Below are 12,193 nucleotides of genomic sequence, written 5' to 3'. Positions count from 1 at the left end.
GGCAGAGTCCCAATCAGAAGGACGTCATTTCCGTTGTGCTCGATGGCCAGAAAACGCTCAGGCCGAAACGTCTTATGACACGGTCAATCAGAGAAGCGTTTCGTGATTATAAAAGTGACCATCCCGAATCCGGCATCGGATTGACGAAGTTTTACTCCCTGTGACCCCGATGGGTTAAATGCAATCCCCAGCAAGAAGCGCGCGTTTGTATGTACTGCGCAAACTATAACCTCTGTGTCGCCTCTCTACAAAACGCTGCTGGCTCACAACTTGACGCAGCGGAATTGAACTCGGCATTCATTTGCAACCCGCCACCGCGCCAGTGCCTTTTAAGCGAATGTGACCATTGTCCGAAAGGCCAGTCTCATACAGTCGAAAAACTCAACATTTCCGAGGATGAAGAGATAGTTTTGGCAGCATTGGAGTCAGGCGAGCTCGTGAAAAAGACTTTAGATCCGGTCACTTTTCTGGAAGAGCTTCGTGTGTCGGTCTCAAGGTGGATCATTCACAACCATATCAGACAGACGCAAGGCAAAGCCATCTATGAAGAAAAGCAGTGCGCGCAGCGTGGTAGCGTTGTCTTCCACTTCGACTTCGCTGAAAACTGGACTGTTTATACTTCTTGACGAGATTCAAGCGTACCACTGGAAACAAAAAAAAAACAGGTCTCAATATTTACGTGTGTGGTGACGACTAGAAGATCGACATACACTTTTGCTGTCATCAGTGACGACTTGCATCATGACTCCGCTCATGCCTGTCTGGCTGTACGAAAAGTGAGAGAGTGGGTCGATGACAACCTTGCTGTGTACTCACATTTGACTTATGTAAGTGACGGTACCGCCAGTCACATCAAGAATCGCTTCCAACTTCATGAATTAAAAAAAAAAATGTTTTTCCCAAGGCCCAATGGCCTTGGGAAAAACATTGTCCAGCTCGCTTGCACCTTTGCATTTAATTGCATTATAATTATAGCCCAATGGCCACTGGGCACGGAAAAAACGCTTGTGACGGAGTTGGAGGGGCTGTCAAACACCAAGCAACGCTTCACAACTTGAGACAGCTCCCAGGAAAGGCCATACAGTCTGCAAAATGCATGTTGAACAGTCTTTCCCAAAAACTAAAAGGAATGAATTTCACAATTCTGGACGAAGACGAGGTTGTTGAATTCCGTGAACGCAAAAATGAAGGGTGGATGGGAGTGCGCGCCTTTCCTGGTATTCAGTCGTGGCATGTGGGGCTATGCAAAACATCAGAAGCTTCGACCTGTGACTTGGAAGTGGCACGGACTGTCGGGTCCCCTTGGAAGAAACTCTAAGTGCACACTGTCAGAAAATGTTTGCGTCAAAATCTCTCCATTTTGAAACCTATGAAGGCAGAACTGTGTTGTATTTGATGTGTAATTTATTATATTTAATGCTCAATTTATTATAACGTGCCAAAGATGTGACAAACTATTACTTGCTATACTCGAATGAATAAAAAAATACTTTTCTCTCAGAGTAAGAAGCCGCAATAACTGCGTTGCACCACAGGGGTACACCGTGCCGATCTTCGCGGAAGGGGCTCGAAGGAGGTGATGTATCTATTACAACATCAATATAATGCAACATGTTTTTAATGGATATTAACCCCTAATTAGAGTAGAATGACTGGTCAGAGTTTAAAAAAAAATCGAGAACGGGTTTTGTTTTTTTTAATCGCCCTTAAAATATTTTTATTTTGGTGCTTGTCTCGTGTTTGCTTGCCAAAAGCTCCCCAACCCGCGCTTAAATAAATTTGAATTTTAGTGAATGTACTTCGATTTATAAGTAGTGTATTTACTTAAAATATGACTTTTCTGACTACATTATTTCCTAAGATACAGGCCTGCAAAGTTGGGGGAAAAGCCGTCAAGGAGCCTAAATTGATGTTTTTTATTTATTTTTTAAAACATACTAAACAATAACAATAATTTTTTCCGTATTTTTAAGTACATATAGATTGTGCTAAAATACTATGAAACTCACCTAAAAAGTATAACTTTAGTTATTAATCACCAAAGTTGCCCCCTCCGGCTATGCAAGCAAATGCGACATTCCACCTCTACGTGATGTACGATTTTTTGCGTGTGACAATTTTTTTTCTGGGTAAAAATAATTCTGATTTTGTTTATTTTAGACATCGGAAAATAACATATAAAATTATTAAGCAAATTAAAAAGGTCGACCAGCCACCCCCTGTTCGATCTTATCTGAAATCACCCAGATATGATCAACATCTGTGATGGTCTAAAATTAGCACTGCCGACGCGCTCTCCAGCAAAAACTTGACAGCAAAACCAACAACAACAACAACTGGCGAGATAGTCCGATTTTCTGCCCCGTATTTTGAGTGACCGACATTTCGTAACTTCCCGCTCGCCGCTCCGTCTAATGCCATACATAAAATACGACGATAGACGCACACAAAGCGCTCGCGCTATACGCGCACAGAACGCCAGCGTTAGGAAAATTTAAATCTTAATTTCAATCCCGCTTTCATCGGCATTTTTTTTTTTTAAATATTCTTATATCATACTAATTTTGAGACCCAATTGCGTTAAGGAAAGAGCAAAATCAAACCACAGAAAAAATGCCGCTAATGTGTATTACTAAAAATAATCGGCGCAGTTGCTTTTTAACATTCTACTAACGAAGAAATCTTTGTATAAAATCGTGCCTCGTGAAAGAAAGTGAGGCACTATAAATTGTGTAAAACGCAGCTTACTTGTTCGCTGGATAGTAATCAATTTGGGCGTAGCAGGTGCTGAGGCAGAGGTGAATCGTCCTAGAAGTGACTCCGTCGCTTTGGAGTCTATCTTTAACGTCGCCGAGCGGCCTTAGCGAATTCTGAAGCTTTTCTAGACGAGACAGTGTGAAAAACGGAGGCGCAATGTCAACTTTCCTTGACGGATGGTTTTTGCTGTTCTCTTTCACAAGAGCCTGGACGGCGTCGTAGACGTCGCTCTGAAGACAAAAAAAAAAAAAAAAAAAAAAAAAAAAAAAAACATATTAAGCTTAGGTATGCATGATGCACACATCGTCCAAAGTCGCACTGTCACGTTCCTCGTTCTCGAAAAGTAAGAAGAAAATGCTTCAGTCTTTATTTGCGACTGGAGAAAATGTCGCATGCGGAATGCATTCAATCTAGCAAGTGTTTCCACAACTGTGAACAAAATATCACGCACCGTCTAAAGGACTTATTGCGTTTTATGATTCTGCTCCATACTAATCCTCCAAAGCCGTGTGACGTGTTAAATGTAAGAGGTGGCTTATTGTGGTCGTGCTTTAAACGCAGCTTGTGTTCATGTGCTTTACTTCGGAACTGGTTTCTCGTAACTCTGAAGCCCGTGTGTTGCAAATTTACGGCTATTTTCAGCTGCAACGCAGCTTCTGCGCAAATAAAAGAAGAAAAAAAAAATTGGGTTGTGTGTATGTTTATACAGCCTAGAACTTGGTCTGCCTCAACGGGCGACGAGTCTCCCAGCTGTAAATGCGAAATGTAGCCAGTGCAGTAGAACCGCTAGCATGTGTGATACACTACCGCAAGCCGGTACGATACTCATCCATATCGACTTACATAGACTGAAGATGCAGTGTTCGCACCGCATCTGACAAATCGCAGGTAAAATCGCACCATGGGAACCAGGCTTTATCAGGAGTTTCTCACGCAACTGTATCTTTTTTTCTTTTTTCTTTTTGCAATTAAGGGTTGCGACGTTTACAGTTTCAGCAAATTTAAAAACCGCCACGCAGCTTCCGCTTAGGCTCTGAGGTTTTTTCAAATTAGTTTTTTACATCAAATAACGTTATTAGAGAGCAATTTGATGTGTTTAACTTTGGGAATTGGTAAATCACAGTTCTAACGAACATTTTATGCACTTAACTAAGTCCTATTCTTCTTTGTGTACACGAGTGGTGTCGGCTAAAGCCGTGCCACCTCTCCGAAGTTCATTTGTTCACGCACTTCTATAAAATCCGGTTCACACATCTGCAGTCGGAGCGACAGAAAGGACACGACCGACAAGACACCAGGTATTACAGAGCGTGATAAATAATGAAAGGAGCAGCTTTGTCTAGCAATCATGTAACGTTTGTCCAGGTGTCATGTCGTTTGTGTCGTTCCTGTCGCTCGGAACGCAGATGTGTAAACCGGCCTTAATCCTACCCTTACAAAGAAGAGAACGTATAACCACCCAAAGAAAATATGTGATATATGCGCAAAGTACCGTACCTGTGTGAGGGTGTTCAGGACAGTTAAGACTGAGTTCCACTAGGTGCCTGAAGCCAAGACATCTTTTTTTTTTTGGTACTTCTTTCAATGGTCCAGTCCAATAGGAAGATCTCCTAAACAAGTTGATGGTGTTCTGTAGCTGTGAATCAACTACTTTATGCTCCCACGTGTCGGCAAATATCATGGACATTTTGAAAGCCTTCGTCATATTGGACGCATTATCGCAAATGTCACTTCCAGTCTGAGACAACGAAACTCCGCGAGTGAGCAATTTCTCCTCGAACGCCCCAGGTCTTGATGAAATGCACTCTGATTCCGACGACCGAGTCACGAGCTCTACTTAACCACTAGTCGACCGTGAAATGCAGCGCACGATGAGGGGCTCCTGCCGATTCGTCTTGTAATGCCGGCAGAGCATATTTCTGCGGCAGATCATCCAGGAGCCGGAGGATCGTTATGGGAGAGATGAGGTTCAGTTTCGGCTTCAGGAACTCTATTAGTCGTTTAAAGCCCTTGTCTTTAGTCAAGGTTAGCGAGAGGCCGTCTAGCGCGATCATTTCTACGACGTATTGGCTAAACCTCGTCTGAAAATCATCCAATGGCGCATCTTTTTTTTTTGTTGTTGTTTAGAGTTGTTTAAGGACGGCCACACTGCTCTCAAGCGTCTTCTGTCGTTTGGTCACGCTCGCCACGTATGTTTCTTTGTACACCAACTGCAAGATATTATTGATCAAGTTGTAACTCGGATGAAACCAACCAATCACAGAAGTGAATAGGCCTAATATATGGTCACAAAAAGTATGAAACTATAATTGTTTCTCCTTTTAGCGCCTGGTACCTTCCGGCCTTAGATCTGGAGCGGTCCTAAAGCGCACCTCGCTTGCCTCTTTATAACCGCAGAGCAGGACGCGCAACACTGCTACTATATATAGGTAAATTCAGGAACTCTGTAGAGGAGCGTTCACACTGCATGGCGCTATTCGGTACTCGCACGATAGCTTTAGGGTCGCAAAGTGAGCAACACGTCATCAAATGCGCGTGAAATTGCAGATTCTTTACGAAGCCGCACGCGGGATCTCATCGCGATGGCAACTCGTGTGCGATTAAATCGCCAGTCTGAATCCAGCTTCTGGATTGCGCCGGCATTCACAAAAAAATACAAAGAACAAGCTCCAGATCTTCGAGCGAAATACTGTAAAACCCTTTATTTTCGGGGCCCCTATTTTTCGCGAATCGGTCACAGAGGACATATCGCGGCCACTAAATTTCGCGAATTCCAGAGACCTGCATTGAAATTCTTGAAAACCGAAACTTTCGCGTGCCTTTAAGTATACCGCACACCAACAACCGACTATGCACGGGATCGAGCTCGTACCAGAGTCGATTGTATCAACCGCACTGGCGTCTGAACAGAGCAGTCATTTTGGCAAGAGCTCGCACTCGGGCGATGCATGCGATATGCCACGGCGACTAAAAATGGGAAGGGTTGGGACACCATGACCGTAAAAATCGGAAACTCGACGCTGAAATGTGTAATTTTTCTCACGTTCTAATTTACAGATTGGAACTTTTTGTATCATTCAATCATCCGACAGCCGTTAAAAAAAAAAAAAAGAGTAAAGCTATACGCACGACGTCGTGCACCTTGACCGGAAATGGCCATACGCATGACGCCAGCCTTGTTGACTCTCGCATAAAACGAATTGTAAAAACGAGTTTCTGAAGCAATCAGTACAATGTGCGCATAATCTATATATATTTTTCACTTTGTTCATGTGTGTACATTTGGAAATGAGGGTTAACACGCTCTTCAGTAATACACGCGCCGTGCGAAAAGGGTGACCCAAATGGCATGAGCTCTCCCCGTCGTGCTTATATCCATTTCCAGTCGACGTGAACGACGTCGTGCGTATAGCTTAATTCTTAAAAAAATGAAAAATTAAAAACCTTGAAAACTTACGCTGAAAAGTGTAATTTCCCTCCTTTTAATTTCCAGAACGTTTTGTATAATTTAATGGGCTGACGGCCATTTTGAGAAAATGAAAAATTAAAAACCTTGAATTGTTTTTAAGGTGGCCCATGCATCCCCCCCAATGCGCATGGGGGCGTCAAATACGAGAAGCACAAGGGTCAACGAGGGTCAACGGAAAAAAAATAAATAAGGGAAAGCGCGCGAAAACGAAGCATCCGCGCACGCATCATAATAAATTCTAAAGATAAAAAAAAAAAATCCATGTGTGTAATTGGCACACATTTCCACCGACGAGTTTATTGCCAAATTGTCCCAATAAATGCAGGACGAGAGTCTTGTTACTGGTACATTAACTTTAGGAAGAGTTCATAAAAAGGGCCCGAACAAAAAAGTGAAAGCCGTTTACAAATCCCTGTAACGCCGAATTGGAGCGCAGCTCTTGAGGAGGAGGAGTGAAGGGTACTGAGGGGAGGGTAGACCCCTCCCCCTTCTCCTCCTCCTCCCCTCATTCTTTAATATGCTCCGGGGGGGGGTGTCACGTGACTTCGGGGAGGGGGTCACGTGACCTCGGGGAGGCGTGACCTGGGGGTGACCTCAAGGCCACGTGACCCCAAAGGTGACCCCCACGTGACCTTGGGGGTCACGTGACCTCGGGGGGTCACGTGACCTCAGAGGGGTCACGTGACCTGGGGGTCACGTGGGGTCACGTGACCTTGAGATGACCTTGGAAGGGGTCACGTGACCTTGGGGAGGCGACCACGTGACCTCGGGGGTCACGTGACCTTGGGGAGGCGACACGTGACCTCGGGGGTCACGTGACCTCAGAGGGGTCACGTGACTTGGGGGTCACGTGACCTTCAAAGGGTCACGTGGGGTCATCTTGGGGTCACGTGACCTTGAGATGACCTTGGAAGGGGTCACGTGACCTCGAGGGGTCACGTGACCTTCAGGGGGTCACGTGGGGTCACGTGACCTTGGGATGACCTTGGGAGGGGTCACGTGACCTTGGGGGTCACGTGACCTTGGGATGACCTTGGTTACGCCGACGCCGACGCCGACGGCGACGGCGACGCCGACGCCGACGGCGACGCCGCTCAAGCCGGGAACGGGCCCCTAAGAGCTGCGCTCTAAAACCTGCTTGTCCGTCCCCTTTTTGCTTTTCATCTACCTTCCTCGAGGGGGGCACTCATTTGATCGAATGACGTTTCAGCGAATGAAGCCCTGCCCCCTACGTTTGATCGAATGACACTTCAGTCGAATGGCGGCGCTCATTTGAACGAATGACGGATTAGCGAATGGCCTTTGGGGCCTCTTGATTTCCGTAATATTATCTTTTTCGCTTCATTCATCGTTTCTCACGCAAGCTGTGACATTACCGAATGCGACTGCAATTTGACCGCCTACAAGTTTTCAAGACGGCGGCGTCTATGATTGCCGCAATGGCTGGACTATATGTTAGACTGTGCGAAAGGACTTGATGTTTAAAAATGTTGGGGGAGGCAGCTAGACACAATCGTAGCGTGAAATACAGTACAAAGAGGTCGGTTGAGACATTGTGGTTCCTTTTATAGATATCGGTCTATCGCAGGTGCCCGTGCCGTACCCACGCTTTTGAAGCGCGGTCATCCGGCCATCACGTCAACGTTGCGTCCATGTTATGATTCCGGTGGCGGTGCGGTTTTGGAGACTTCATTGTTCGCCTCAGTAAAAGCATCTCGAATTGTTTATGTAAGGTTTTTTTTTAATTTTTGTGTTAGACGGTTATTAGTAATAAAATACGTGTTTATATTAATTTTAGCTTGATTCAGAAGATTGATGCGAGACCATCGCGATATGTTAGTAACTCCATGTGCGAGATCAGATTCTGTTTTGATTTGGGTACCTTGGCGCAGCGCATCTGATGTCATAGCAACCCGCCGTAGCGTCTCGTACCGATCGTTTCTTCGTAAAGGCTCTTCTATAGGGACTTTAGCAAACCATTACCGTGTTCCGTGTACCGCACTTCAGAAGCCTTTGCTCGCCCGGGTGATACCGTAACCGTCTCTGTGCGCTGCGATAGCGCCCGCGCTTCACTCGACGCAAATGCGTGAAACACCGCCCTTGATGAAAATGACTTGCCGCTACAGATACTGATGCTCTGCAAAGTGAAGAAATCGTAAACCGATGGGAGTAGGGATGAATTCAGTGTGCACAAGGAGGCTTACCGCCAGGCCCGTGGCTAGTACCGCATGGGAATATGTCCCCGAGTCCATGTAAAAAAGCAATCGATTCACGGAAAAATTTAATGATTTTTTCTAGAGTGGGGACCTACGTTAAGATGCCTGAATCCAAACATAAAAATAAACTTAGCTGAGAAGCCACTCTGCTACGCATAGGATCACCACCCATGAACCAATTCACAGCACCCATGAGGGCGCTGTGAATCTAGTGAACAAGCCCAAGGTTTTCTGTGATATACCAACAGTTTTCTTTATTAGTTTATTTGTGCACCCTTGAATACACAACAGTGTCTTGCAGTGCAACCTTGTCAGCGTCCACGTGTAATACAGGGCTAATGAAATGAAAGACGGCAGTCCAAGTTCACGTTGCAAAAAAAGTTCTCCCAGACTGTGTCCGGATTTGAACTGCCGACTTGTCGCTCTTAAAATTACATTCATTCACGAATTCCCTTACCTCTTCAGATTGGCCGTTATCTAGAAATATTGGTTATTAGAGGAGACTAATAAGCAATATTCTTTGACGTTGCTAGACATGAAAAGGGTAGACGTCAGAGGTGAGGCTGGCCGGAGCGAGCCTCACCTTGATTTATGCTTTCGAGGAAGAGTTGGTAGAAACGGCTAAAAAGTGTATAGTAGACAAATGCCAGGATTTGACGTTTACGGAGGAAAGTACCATTCAGGGAAAAATTCTGTACTTAGATCTTCTGTTGCACACGGAAAAGAGCCTGTGTTCGCAGCTTACAGCTGTCACTCGAAAATAGTTAGGAGGGGTGTAATTGTGTCTGTGATGGATAACGCCTGCAAAAATCTTTTATGCATTGAGTTGAGTTGCAAAAGTTGCGTCTTTTGGAAGCGGGCCATCACCTGGATGTAATTGTGTCTGTGATGGATAACGCCTGCAAAAATCTTTTATGCATTGGGTTGAGTTGCAAAAGTTGCGTCTTTTGGAAGCGGGCCATCACCTGGATGTAATTGTGTCTGTGATGGATAACGCCTGCAAAAATCTTTTATGCATTGGGTTGAGTTGCAAAAGTGGCGTCTTTTGGAAGCGGGCCATCACCTGGATGTTATTGTGTCTGTGATGGATAACGCCTGCAAAAATCTTTTATGCATTGGGTTGAGTTGCAAAAGTGGCGTCTTTTGGAAGTGGGCCATCACCTGGATGTAATTGTGTCTGTGATGGATAACGCCTGCAAAAAACTTTTATGCATTGGGTTGAGTTGCAAAAGTGGCGTCTTTTGGAAGCGGGCCATCACCTGGATGTAATTGTGTCTGTGATGGATAACGCCTGCAAAAATCTTTTATGCATTGGGTTGAGTTGCAAAAGTTGCGTCTTTTGGAAGCGGGCCATCACCTGGATGTAATTGTGTCTGTGATGGATAACGCCTGCAAAAATCTTTTATGCATTGGGTTGAGTTGCAAAAGTTGCGTCTTTTGGAAGCGGGCCATCACCTGGATGTAATTGTGTCTGTGATGGATAACACCTGCAAAAATCTTTTATGCATTGGGTTGAGTTGCAAAAGTTGCGTCTTTTGGAAGCGGGCCATCACCTGGATGTAATTGTGTCTGTGATGGATAACGCCTGCAAAAATCTTTTATGCATTGGGTAGAGTTGCAAAAGTTTCGTCTTTTGGAAGCGGGCCATCACCTGGATGTAATTGTGTCTGTGATGGATAACGCCTGCAAAAATCTTTTATGCATTGGGTTGAGTTGCAAAAGTTGCGTCTTTTGGAAGCGGGCCATCACCTGGATGTAATTGTGTCTGTGGTGGATAACGCCTGCAAAAATCTTTTATGCATTGGGTTGAGTTGCAAAAGTGGCGTCTTTTGGAAGCGGGCCATCACCTGGATGTTATTGTGTCTGTGATGGATAACGCCTGCAAAAATCTTTTATGCATTGGGTTGAGTTGCAAAAGTGGCGTCTTTTGGAAGCGGGCCATCACCTGGATGTTATTGTGTCTGTGATGGATAACGCCTGCAAAAATCTTTTATGCATTGGGTTGAGTTGCAAAAGTGGCGTCTTTTGGAAGCGGGCCATCACCTGGATGTAATTGTGTCTTTGATGGATAACGCCTGCAAAATCTTTTATGCATTGGGTTGAGTTGCAAAAGTTGCGTCTTTTGGAAGCGGGCCATCACCTGGATGTAATTGTGTCTGTGGTGGATAACGCCTGCAAAAATCTTTTATGCATTGGGTTGAGTTGCAAAAGTGGCGTCTTTTGGAAGCGGGCCATCACCTGGATGTAATTGTATCTGTGATGGATAACGCCTGCAAAAATCGTTTATGCATTGGGTTGAGTTGCAAAAGTTGCGTGTTTTGGAAGCGGGCCATCACCTGGATGTTATTGTGTCTGTGATGGATAACGCCTGCAAAAATCTTTTATGCATTGGGTTGAGTTGCAAAAGTGGCGTCTTTTGGAAGCGGGCCATCACCTGGATGTAATTTTGTCTGTGATGGATAACGCCTGCCAAAATCTTTTATGCATTGGGTTGAGTTGCAAAAGTTGCGTCTTTTGGAAGCGGGCCATCACCTGGATGTAATTGTGTCTGTGATGGATAACGCCTGCAAAAATCTTTTATGCATTGGGTTGAGTTGCAAAAGTTGCGTCTTTTGGAAGCGGACCATCACCTGGATGTAATTGTGTCTGTGATGGATAACGCCTGCAAAAATCTTTTATGCATTGGGTTGAGTTGCAAAAGTGGCGTCTTTTGGAAGCGGGCCATCACCTGGATGTAATTGTGTCTGTGATGGATAACGCCTGCAAAAATCTTTTGTGCATTGGGTTGAGTTGCAAAAGTAGCGTCTTTTGGAAGCGGGCCATCACCTGGATGTAATTGTGTCTGTGATGGATAACGCCTGCAAAAATCTTTCATGCATTGGGTTGAGTTGCAAAAGTGGCGTCTTTTGGAAGCGGGCCATCACCTGGATGTAATTGTGTCTGTGATGAATAACGCCTGCAAAAATCTTTTATGCATTGGGTTGAGTTGCAAAAGTGGCGTCTTTTGGAAGCGGGCCATCACCTGGATGCAGGGTGTTGGAACGAAATGTTTTTCGTTCCGTTTTTATTTTCATTCCATACGAAAAATTTCCGTTTCGTTTCCGCTCCGGAACGAAAAAATAAGGCTCCGTAACGGTTCGTAACGGTTTCTTTCTATAAAAAAAATCGCAACAAAAATTAAAAGGAACGTAACGTTTATTTTTACACAAAAATAGATAATTCAGGCGCTCCAGAGGAATCTGCGGAAACGACATTGCTTCTGAGATCATGTTCATTGCCTTGAGAATGAGATAATGATCAAGGCACCGAGCATGATCTCAGAAGCAGCACGTCATCAAGTGTGCTCGGTGAAAGGCAGGACCTCTGGTCCGATAAAATAAATTTCAGCGCCGAGAAGGCCCTGAAGGCCCATAGGGATGAAGAAGTACACTTTTGCAACAGAGTCTCAGACTGCCGTATCCGTAGAAAAACAAAAGATGGACTTCTACAACGCCGGGTCACAAACTTCCCGCGCTTGCCTTGATCTGTTGTCTGTCTGTGTCGTCCGAAGAAAGCATGGGGGGAGAGGGCGCAAGTGCCAAGGAGAGCATTGCGAGCGTGTGGAGGCGTCGCGCCACCGCGCTCTCATTGGTGGGAAGCAATGGCGCCTTGAGTCATGTTTTTTGTTTCTCGTTGTATTTTTTGTCTTTGTTTTTGCTATGCTTGTTCGCCCGGAGTTTAGACGGGGGGCGATGGCTTGCTTGTCTTCTCT

At 45.1% G+C, this 12,193-nt stretch overlaps 1 pseudogene; it reads left to right on the top strand.

The window, feature by feature from the left end:
* The first annotated feature begins 725 nt into the window (after window positions 1-725).
* On the top strand, window positions 726-1,434 carry LOC115327988 (annotated as a pseudogene).
* The last annotated feature ends 10,759 nt before the right edge of the window (window positions 1,435-12,193 follow it).

This window comes from Ixodes scapularis, unplaced genomic scaffold, assembly GCF_016920785.2.
Source record: "Ixodes scapularis isolate PalLabHiFi unplaced genomic scaffold, ASM1692078v2 PGA_scaffold0__279_contigs__length_252992795, whole genome shotgun sequence".
Taxonomy (NCBI): domain Eukaryota; kingdom Metazoa; phylum Arthropoda; class Arachnida; order Ixodida; family Ixodidae; genus Ixodes; species Ixodes scapularis.
Note: the sequence above shows the minus strand (reverse complement) of the source record. Positions and strands in the feature narration are given on the sequence as shown.